Source organism: Daphnia pulicaria, chromosome 6 (genome assembly GCF_021234035.1).
Source record: "Daphnia pulicaria isolate SC F1-1A chromosome 6, SC_F0-13Bv2, whole genome shotgun sequence".
Lineage (NCBI taxonomy): Eukaryota > Metazoa > Arthropoda > Branchiopoda > Diplostraca > Daphniidae > Daphnia > Daphnia pulicaria.
The window spans coordinates 2,610,081-2,621,163 of NC_060918.1; the positions used below are offsets into that span (position 1 = coordinate 2,610,081).

The window sequence follows — 11,083 nt, forward strand, 5'->3', positions numbered from 1 at the left end:
TCAAGTTGCCATATCCACCGTACAGCAATGTTACATAACTATAAGGCTAATATTACAGCATGTTATTTTCCAGTCGTCTGGTTCGGTACGCTGTATACCCTGTAGAGTTAGAAACAACATTGATTATTCGTCTTCACAACCCTATAGACTGAAGTGAATAGCTTTGAATCCCGAAAAACCTATGGAGATGTTAATAATTCCAACTGGGCGCGGCCAGCACCAACACTATCAATAATGAAAAGGTAGTGTGTGTGTACTATAGATTCAGCGATATTACCATGTTTTATTTTTTAGAAAACTGGGTCAAAAGACGAAAAGAAATTTAGGGTAGAGCTTACACATACAGCGCCAGCACCGAATTCTTTAATTGTGTTTTCCCTCGATTGAGTTCGGAGTTGTGAGACAGAGTCAATATCAAAAGCAAAAAAAAAAAAAGCTTCCTTTTCACTTTGAGATACCCAGAATGGCCATTGTGTCCACACACACTACGCACACCCAGGGAATGCTGGTGGTGTAATGGTAAAGTCGCGCTCGGAGACCGGGCGATCTTATAAACAACAAGAGAGACCCAACAAATCGCAAGAAGAAGAAGAAGTGGTCAGGGATTTGGATTGGGATATTGGAGTGAATTCAAACATTTGCCCAGGAGAGGCATTGTGTCTGGTAAAAAAAAAAAAAAAAAGCCATTGACGCCATTGCCACACACTCAAAAGAAAAAAGAGCGCGATCGTTTGTTTTCCCCTATGGCTAAGTCAACTTCTCTCTCTCAGCCACCGTTTCTTTCCCAAAGTTTACGAGAAAAAGAAAAAAGGCCGCGGTCCTCCAATCACACAGGATCGCCGACAAGGACTGGAAATCGAAAGTATAGAGAGACCAAAAGAGACAATGCCGCCGTCTCAATGTTCGCCCGCGCGCCTATTCTTCTGTTGGCCCAGCAGATAAGCCACACACACTCCGAGTCGACACTTTGGGGTATGTCTGCTGATTTTTCTCGGCGCGGGGCGTAGCACTCCATCAAAGCCATAAAGTTTCATCAAATCTGTGAAAAGCGCTAGATATATCTATATATTAGTTGGGACTCCCACACACTCGACTCTCGTGCTGTCGTCAATATACCACGACCCATAACAAACTTGTATATAACAAACTAACAAAGGGCCTTTTTTTTATATCGACTCTTTATAATGTTATGTGACCGCGAGTTGAGATATCAACTATATATCATCGCTCTCTCGGATTAAGTCGATTAAATCGATGTCTATTTCCTTTAACTGGCGGGAATTATACACTGTCAAAGACTATTCAGTATTTTATGATATGTCGTTAATAATTTGATGCGCTAGATTTCTGTATTTATGAATCTAAATGTTTAGATCGTTGGGCGCTTGGCGTTTTTTCGTCTTTTTCGCTGAATCCGAATGGCCTGATGTTCTTTTGTGATGCCAAATTAGCATAAAGTACATTTAATCAAAGTTATTGTATCGCTCCAATCTGCAGCTTCTTTTTACGTATTCTTATACTATTCATTCCGGCCCTTATAGTCTTCGTTAATGATGACTGCCATATTATTCGATGTTCCATATTCTTACGAGAGTTAACTTTAGAAAACTGCGGCCTTGTATTCGGTATTAATCTAGCGAGTACAGCAACAACGAAGGAGCCTAACAAAAAAGGAGTTTATCACTGGCAGCATAAGTTTATGTCAATATTATATAACGCTATGATAAAGGAAATGCAACAGAGTCTCTTCTTAAAGGTTAACCAAAGCTCCCGCGTCCTAGACGACAATATAGCTCGTTATAGCTTGAGTCGGCTTATTCCAAATTTACCAATTCACTGGCGCTCCTAAATTATTATTTTTTTTTTAAAGAAAATTCGATTATCGATGACGCAAGTTGAAAAAAAAAATCGATTGCTGATTCAGTTGTACGTATAAACCAGCGAGTCGAGAAATAACTGTACGGCCTTTACATTTTGAAAAGACTCCCAGCATCGGTTTAGAAAAATGCGAATTCGACATCAATATTACGTTATACTTTCTGTGCAGTCATGCCGTCTTGGCACCTCCGACCACACGACGGCCTCGTAATAATCCCGTCAGCTAAGTGCATGGCCAAGTGCATGGCAGTCTGTCATCAAGTAGATACTAAATCATTAATTGCTCTATATGATAGCTCGCTGTTGAGCTGTCGTTTTTATATTCAGCTCAGAACTTGAATTCGGTGCTTGAAGATGATACACCCTACTTTATATATGTATCATAGAATACCAACTCTATACGGAAATGTATATACGCTCTTTAGACACATAATGCCACTTTGAGATAAGCCTGTATAATATAATATATAGTCTAGGCAGCAATGCCTAATTGCTCTCGAGATCCCTCTGTTGCCTTTCATTTACGCCACATCAAGCGCTTAATGAATCGTGACATTTTGGGAATATACTATACGTTGACTTAAAGGAGGAGAAGCCGTTTTATATGATACTTTCATTGCATTTGCTCAGTTTTAACGCATCAAGACCTTTCCTAACGTCTCTAGGCCGAAGATAAAAAAAAAACATCAGTCGGGCGAAAAATAAAAAAAAAACACTTTGGTACATAACAGGCTGTATACAGCAGCCGCGAAGTTAAGCTACTTAATAAGAATAATAGTGCGCCAGCAGCCAAATTGCTCTAGCGCGGGGAGAGTTCCAGTGTACATATAGCATTCTAAATATATTGGGTAACTTTCTCCTTCCATTATAGAGCCCCAGCCAAAGTCTTCGTATGATGAGTAATGACTGGAATCGGAGTATTGATTTACACAGGGGGGTGGAGGGCATAACCGCATCAGCTATAGGGCTAAAAACAACTTTTGATGTATGAATGCCCTGCGTTGACCTCGATCTCTCTCTAATATTGCCCTATATATCTTACGCAATCAATCTAGATCCAGCAGGTCTACATATATTCCGTACATAAATCAATTCAGTTGAACACTATAACACGGGATAGATGGCCGAGCTGTCAGCTTGCGCATTAGTCACCCAATAATAATATAGCCTATATATACCCTACTACTTCTCTCGCACTCTCGTCAGGTTTGTTAACACGACGCGAGTTCCTTATTTTCGCCAACTTTTCCTTTATTGGCTATGTATACACGCGCGTCTGAATGTATATACGGGTCTCCTTCTGCATTGTTCCTCCAACACGTGCGGCTTTCTGATGCGGTCGAAATAAAAACATGTGTTGTGCTGCTATTAGTGGGAAAATTTCGAATGTTTGCCACGTCTACCGACCAATCCAATTTATCACGGGGCCGGGCGTCATCATTTATATTATATTTCGCCAACAGCGGAGAAAGAACCACATCTTTTTCTCGCCAATTTCACAACAACAACAAGAAAAAACAAACAAAACATAAACATTTGGGTGTGGTCGACATGAAATATTAAACGGACCGGACTGGTTTTTCCTTTTTTCTCTTCCGCGTAAATATAATGCCAACATATTACCCTATAGATGCTGCGCTGTATATGTCCGTCTCATATGTATAAACTGCAGCTCGACCGCATTCTCCCTGGATGCCGGATGCCGACCGCATATCAGTTGAAAAAGTTCCGCCTCTATACACAAACGGAGAGGACTAAAGACATACTTATTGAGCTGATGGGGGTTTATTTATTGTTGTATTATTATGTTTCTTTTTCCGCATTGCTACCCTCGCCATCGTGATCTTCCGATTCGTTTTTCCTCGACAGGTTTTATTTCTTCGTTGAATGTAATTCGGTTGTTGGGGGAGAAGTAGAGCCCTGGGAATACAGACAGTGTGCGTACACCGCGTATACTGTGTAGAAGGTGAAGAATAATAGGAGAGACTACACAATGTCTTTGCCAGAGTTAATTTCTAAGCTAAATTAGCTATACTTGTAGCCAATAATGCCAGATCCAACTATAGCGATGAACTCGTGCACGTTGAGTGAACTTTTTTCTTTTGTAATACATTTGTTCAGCTATTATACAGGCAAAGTCTAACTATGCACATAACTCGATGATTCGTCGAATGATTGCTTCTCAACGTACCCATTCATTTAAAATAAAAATGTCAGCAGTTGATAATTGGATGTGACATGCATCAAATTGACTACTACATTATTGAAAATTCTTGAATTTTGCTGTCTGGATGTTTCTAGGCCGGTGCCGTGGGTAAATATCTGATTTGAATTATATTTTCAACTGTAGACTTCTTCCAAAGATTAAAGAATATCTAGCAGTATTCTTATCGGATGTATAGGTACCGAAAACTAGACCAATTAAATCAACTTTCACACTATACGGAGCAAATTAAATACCTAGTTACAAATTTTTCCGCATCCGTAGACTTTTTAAAGTTTTCGTATGTACTTTTTGGTTGGTTTCAGATTAAACAATTCTGGAGTTCAAAAACATAGAAAGTTCCTCTCAATTTTTATCCTTATATAAAATACAGGGAATCATTATTTTTGTGTAAAGTTACATGCTGACTGCATATACACTACATAAAGTGCAGAGTGCATAAATAACAAGATCCGGCAGCCAATTTGCAAATCAAGATGACTATATTCCATCTTGATAAAATTTCAAATGATATCGAATGCGGAATTCGGCTATAAGAGCCAGCAGCATTTTCCAAGCGAGAATAAACAGTGTATTTCAACAAGAAAGAAATCACGCGGTGTTTACGTTAATACATTAGACACCACCACCACACACGTCCGTATTTTTGGCCAGCGTCCAAGATACTATACATAGTCAAGTGGTGGCGAGCCCGCACACAGACACAGCAGCACTGTCCGCGCTGCCAGCATCGAGATGCGGTACGATACAAAAACACTTAAAATAAGATCTATAGCTTATTCTTTTCGCGTTATTTTTCAAAAAGTTCTCTGCGATAATATAACACCCAGTTCGGTTTTTGCGGAGACTCGGAAGACTCTCGCAGGATATGCGCTGCTGGCCTGGTGAGTGAATATTTCCATACTTCACACATGAACACACAATCCATCCATAGTAGTGTATAAAAAACCGGCCTTCCGCTGCAGCCGTTTTTCCGTGTGGATTATGTGTGTGGATATATTTTTATTTTATTTTATTTTTCTCTTTTTATACGGACTTTGCAAGTTTTATATCAATCGTCTTTACGCAACAAAGGGAAACTCTGTTTCAAAGGAAAGTGGGTTCGCATAGCTTTGGATATATAGGCCTATATATTATATAGGCATCTATATACATATACACAGAAAAGCTTTTGTCCAGAGCTTTTGTGTGTGTCGCCGTATTTTATTTTATTTTTTTCAGGCGAAGAATAACGGGAGAAAATCCCTCCCGAGGAAAAAAATAAATCAATCACGTGGAAATCCGCGCCAAATATCTGAGAAATCCCGATTGCTTTGAAAACTGGATGAACCAATCGTCTCGATGAGCTATTATTATGGTATTGTATAGGTATTTGTATCATCTGGGATAACCCGATCGAAGAGTGTCTGACTGTTTGCCAAGGAATGCAACTCTAATCAAAATCGCCAATTCCCAACAGGAATTCGGGATCAGATAGGAATCACCGACGGGATCAGAGACAGGGTGTTCTAGATTATATAACGAATATGTCACTTTCGGCTGCTGCTGCATTACGTTGAGTCGTACACAGAGAAAAAAACCAAACAAAAGAGGCCGGGCATAGAAACAAAGGGGAAATGTCCAACAAGCTTGCGAAGGAAACGGAAAGAACTCTGTGTACGTATATATACACGGTCATGGGTGGCCCTTTTTTGTTCTCTCTCTCTCCTGTTTTTCCCTTTTTTTGTCTTTTGTTTTATTTCGGTTTTACTCCTGTTTACACGTTTTCTCGAGTGTTGACAGGAGGCGAGGCTCGGCAGCGCCAGTCCCTCAGCGTGTATCTCTTATAGACACATCCCAAATTGCTCGAAACGAATTTCGATATTGTTCTCCGCCGTCTAGACAGTGGAACAATACAGAGACAATTCTGTATTGTACCTCTATTCTCTCATAGAAACTGCTTCATCAAGGGGCGTGCGCTTAATCGAGAAATTGACTTTTCGGGGAAATTTAAAACAGAATGAAACGCCAAAATTCCAGTGAATTTCACGAATGATTTGTATAGCCCTATATTAGACCTATAGAACACCGCAAAATATACAAAAGAGACAATACAAATCTTGCGCAACAACTGTTGAGCTGTTTTTTTTTTCAGCCCGATATGCTGCCTGTCTGTGTACCTGGGTGTGTTTAAATAGTATACCGGTCGGAAATTAAGTTTATCATTTTATAAAAAGTTGGTCGATTCTTGAATTATTTTTTGACAGTCGACCGTTTATCTTCAGATTCGCGTTGTCCTCCTACGGTTTCTCATTATATCTGTGCCAGTGTGCCTTGATGGAGATTTTCTGTTATTCATTCTGTCTAGCTCGGTAATCGGCACATGTAACGTAATAGCTTTTTTTTGGGGGGGGGGGGGGGTTTCACCGTTGCCGCTGTGCTGTTACTGTCACGCTCACGGTTTTTCAACAACCGTTCATCATTCGGCCTTTCACAGCTGCTGGATTTTGTCGCCATCCCAAGAGGGTATGTTGCATGTACATATAAGACACACTGTATGGGAGAGCTGTTATCTCTTAAAAAATTGGTTGTGACCTGACGAATGAAAATAAGAAAAAAATTCCTGGCTGGATTTCGGTCAGAAATTGGAAACTGGGCCAATAAGAGAAATGCTGTATAGAGTTGAACTTTGTATATGACAGGGTATTTTGCGTGTATTCATTCAAGAGATCTTGGCATTAGACATGCCAAGAAGTAATGTGAACAACTGCAATGAGTTGACATTTCAACTTTGTAGAGCCCTGCATATTTTAATCTGATAATAAAAAATCCCTCGGTGACTGCAAGTTGCCTAATAGTATATATAGTCGATCCGAATTCGTGTGGGATGGTAAAAGTTGTTTCGACACAGCCGAGTCGAGTTCTATGTATGCCTCAACGGCTATATAAGCCCTGAATAAGTTTCCTTATATCTAAGAATGAGTATATTTTCGGGTCGGGACGGAAAGAGCATCTCATTTGATGGGCGTAGGCGAGTTTCAATCCATTCTCTCAATTTCAAGTTGTTCAAACATATATTATTATATGTTCCAATATAACCTCGCAATCATCGACTTATAGCCTCGGGATGTCAACAACAGAAGAAAACAAACGTGCATAAAAGTAAAAAGACTGCTGCTGTGCCCTGTGCACACGGGAAATCGTTACCGGTACGCAATAAATCCGCTAAAACTTTCTGAGCTGTTGGTACCAAAGAAAATTCGGTTTGCACGACTTTTGACTATGACGGAGGAGTATACTGTATATATAATTTAGAGGGAAGCGACAGGGCCGGCTTAAGTCTTTCAAATTCCATTCATTTGACATTATTCGAGATGAAACCCGTGATGCATGAGCCTGACTTGATCTGACTTGCCTGACGTCAAAAAACTTATATACAAATGACATCCAACTTTAACCAAACGAGAAAATGTTCATGAGAGTTATAATGATAATCCCAGAATCGGTATAGGCTATTATATTATAATCAAAGGCAAATGCTGAATAGCATCAGCCGTGGCCTTATATATAAAAGTATTAAATTACTAAATAACTTTTTCTTACTAAATTGCAATTTTGGTTGATAATGGAGAGAGAGAGACTTACCGAGGGGTTTACAAGTGACGCGTGTCTAAACCAAAAGTATATTTCCAACTTGAGAGAGAGAAAAGAAGAGCGGCGAGCTCTTATTTCTGATGCTTCTGCTGCTGCTGGGGGGTTCCGGTCAATCGTGAAACTTGTCTCGACGCTGCTGCTGGCGAAACACTAAGGCTGACAAGCGACAAGCGCCAGCACTTGAAGAACCCCAAACTTTTCCAGTCTCCTGCTGCAACTACTGCCAGCTTCTAAAGGAGAGAAGAAATAAGAGCTAGAGCGACGGCGGGTGCTATAGCTGAGCTGAGCTGGGCGAGCAGGATACGAGACTATATTTCTTGCGCATGTCTTTTAGCGTCTTTCAACCATATAGGCGGTTTTGATACACGTAACGAAACGATGTATATACGAGAGAGAGAGAGGTTTGCCCGCGTCTATCGCACATATCCATAAGTCTCAACTCGGGTGAGGGACGCTAAAGAGCGGCCGAGTGGGGAGATGACGGTCGGCACAGGGCCCAGTCACTACTCGATGAGACAAAAGGTTCAAAAAACAAAGCGAATCTAATGCAATCAACTGAATGGTTGATATACATCTTCCGTTGGGGGGTTGAGCCCAGCAAACCACCACCACCCCGCCCTTTTTTTTCACGCCATCTATTCTCCCTGCGTGCTTTTTGCGCTTCTCTCCGGCGGATTTGGGTTGGTTTAGACGCATTTACATGACCAGCGGGCTCGAATTTTCTTTTTCCCAGCGACCGACACGCAAATAAGGGTTAGATGCAATTTACATGCATGGCCTAAGCAGAAAAGATCGTCCCATTTCCATTCAGACGGTTATTCAGCTGTACACATAGGAACTGTCGGACTATAGGCTGGTGTCGGACCGTCTCTTATAGTATGATAAAGTCGATAGCATTACATTCGTGCTCGGCCCCCTTTGCGTGTGTTACATGATATGTAGTATTCTATACAGAGCGTTGCATCAGAGTTTTTCCGAGAGTCCGTTTCTATGTATGATCGTGCGCTGGGCTGGCCGGCTCGCGTTATAGCCTATTCGGCAATTCCGAGTAGCTAGCGATCCATTTTTCAAATGTTGTTGCGCTGAGACTGCGCTGACTTATATTTGGCGGAGTTGAATTTCAGTTGGATTCTTTTTCTTTTCTTTTCTTCTTTTTCGACGTTCAATTCGGTTTGATTTAAGTTTTGTTGCGGAAACTCTCTATCCTTTCTTTTATTGTATGTATCCAGATAAGTCTGTCGACTTTATTTGTCCAGAGTTCTTGTACACTATTGAATTATACACTAACGACATTTCTGAATGACATTCCAAACTTCCTGAAAAAGAGCAGAGAAATAAACGATTGCTGTGTTGTTCGTCCGGAGACTTTGATTTGCTTTTCGCCGAAAAAGAATCTATCGAGTTATTTCTTTTTTAAACATTTTATTTATTTCACTTTTTTTTTTTTCGTTTGTTTCAATTCACACGTCAGATAATTGAAAACGACATGCGTCGTCGCATTTCAGAACTTTTACGGTTGTCTCTCTGCTGTGTGTTATTGCATCTGGAGCAGCAAAATTGACTAACAAAAATAAAAAAAATAAAAATAAAAAGTGGAACGTGAGGAAATAAAAAAGTTGAAATGGGCAGAGGCCAAATAAAACGGTGCCGTTCGTTTCGTATTTTAGACTCCCCGCGTTTTTTAATTTTTTTTTTATTGTACGCGCCCAACTCTCTCGGGCCTGACCCGCGTCAATCTCTAACGGCACGCGCCCGTATATTAAATTATAAATGCGAAAACTATTTAAAACAACTTTAAGGGCGTGCCGGGCGTGCATTATAATAACGGCAGCGATCTTTTCTATTTACGAAAAAAGGGTAAGTCCTTCGTTCTTCTATTGGCCTTGACACTTTGGACCGTCATCAATCTGATATATACGGCTTCATTCAAGAGTCGATAAAATTCGTCACCTTTCAACGGGCTGATTGATCATCGCCAGTAATTGGCGACGCCCGGCATAGAGCCGGGAGGGAAAATCATCAGAGGAAGTGCGTGAAAACGGAAGGCATTTCTTTGCTCATCATTCACGAGCGAATATAATGAGCCAATCGATCAGCGATGCTGGCGACACGGCTACTATACTACACTTTCCTATTTGGATCCGAGAGTGGAAGTTATTTGTTTGGCCCCATCAGCATAAAACTATACAAACAAGTTTGAAAAGTCAATTGCCGTAAGTATAAAGCTGCCGAAACCTGATTGCCTCCTGCGTGTTATATTCATTCATTTCCGTCGGATTTTTTACTGGCCGTTGCAGCACGCGTTGGAAAATAATGGCAAACAAACAAAAAAAACTACCGTGATTGTTCTCAATCTTGAAAAACTGGACAAGGAAAACGTCGAATCGGATTGAGCGCATCGTAAAAAAGAAGTGCGTTGCAATATAATATCCATGTTGAAATGGGGCTGAGTTGTATCGGAGAAGCCAATTTTATATGTTACCGCGTCTCCGATGATTCTGAAAGTGGATAGCCTCAATAAATGTCAATGCACACACATAAAATAGTATACTGCAAACAAAAACAAACAAAACAAAAAATGTATCCGAGCATATATAGCCTTTCTGGACCGAACGAACAAAATAAGAAATTGGGAGAAACAAACGTTGCTGCGCCCAATAACGAAATGGAGTGTGCGGTGATAATTCGCCACATCAGCTCTATACCGTGACGACGACGTAAGTCCCGCATCTATAACTCAAATACGGCGGGAAAAAGTAGACTCCGATATTGCAACGAAAAGAAATACATTTAGGAATAAAAGGGTTCAAATAGTTTATTTCATCGCAAATCGCTATCGCGTATAAAGTTGTCAAGAAACAAACGTGAACCAACTCGGGCGTGAGCCGTTGCTATGCGGTTATTGGGCCCGTGTACAGTGTATGTACATACCGGTCTAAAGTTTGAGCAAACATCATCTCATATAACGTCTAGACTTTTGTCCCCTTCAGACTCTTTGACTTTCCTTCTTAACTTTCTAGACTGCATGACGCCCACTCAGCTGCTGTTTAATAAACACAAATAATATACATATAGGACCTCATCTGCAGCAGTTTTCGCACACCTATCAAATGTTGATGGAGTGACATATTTGTATAAAGAAGGTTTCACTCAGCCGCACACACTTGTCGGTACATATACGAATTCAATTATTTATAATGGAAAAGGAAACTTGTGGCAGCAGCAATCCTGCTGATATTTTCGTTTCTCTTTTTTCTATATAGCCTAATAAGCTACGTATACGTTGACTATTGAAGTGGTTCATCTGTGCTGCTCCGGAACAGAGATATTATAGAACGCGCACCTAGC

At 40.5% G+C, this 11,083-nt stretch overlaps 1 protein-coding gene across 3 annotated transcripts in view; it reads right to left on the reverse strand.

Moving 5' to 3' along the window:
- The window catches only part of LOC124341660 (somatostatin receptor type 5-like), a 76,095-nt gene that overhangs the window by 47,199 nt on the left and 17,813 nt on the right, over positions 1 to 11,083 (reverse strand). The window contains exon 1 of one of the 3 annotated variants that reach the window (XM_046794592.1): positions 7,727 to 7,978. The exons of the other annotated variants lie outside the window; for them this stretch is intronic. The gene's annotated coding sequence lies outside the window, so the exon portion shown is untranslated. Of the gene's footprint in view, positions 1 to 7,726; positions 7,979 to 11,083 lie in introns of those variants that run through there. 3 annotated transcript variants of the gene reach the window in all.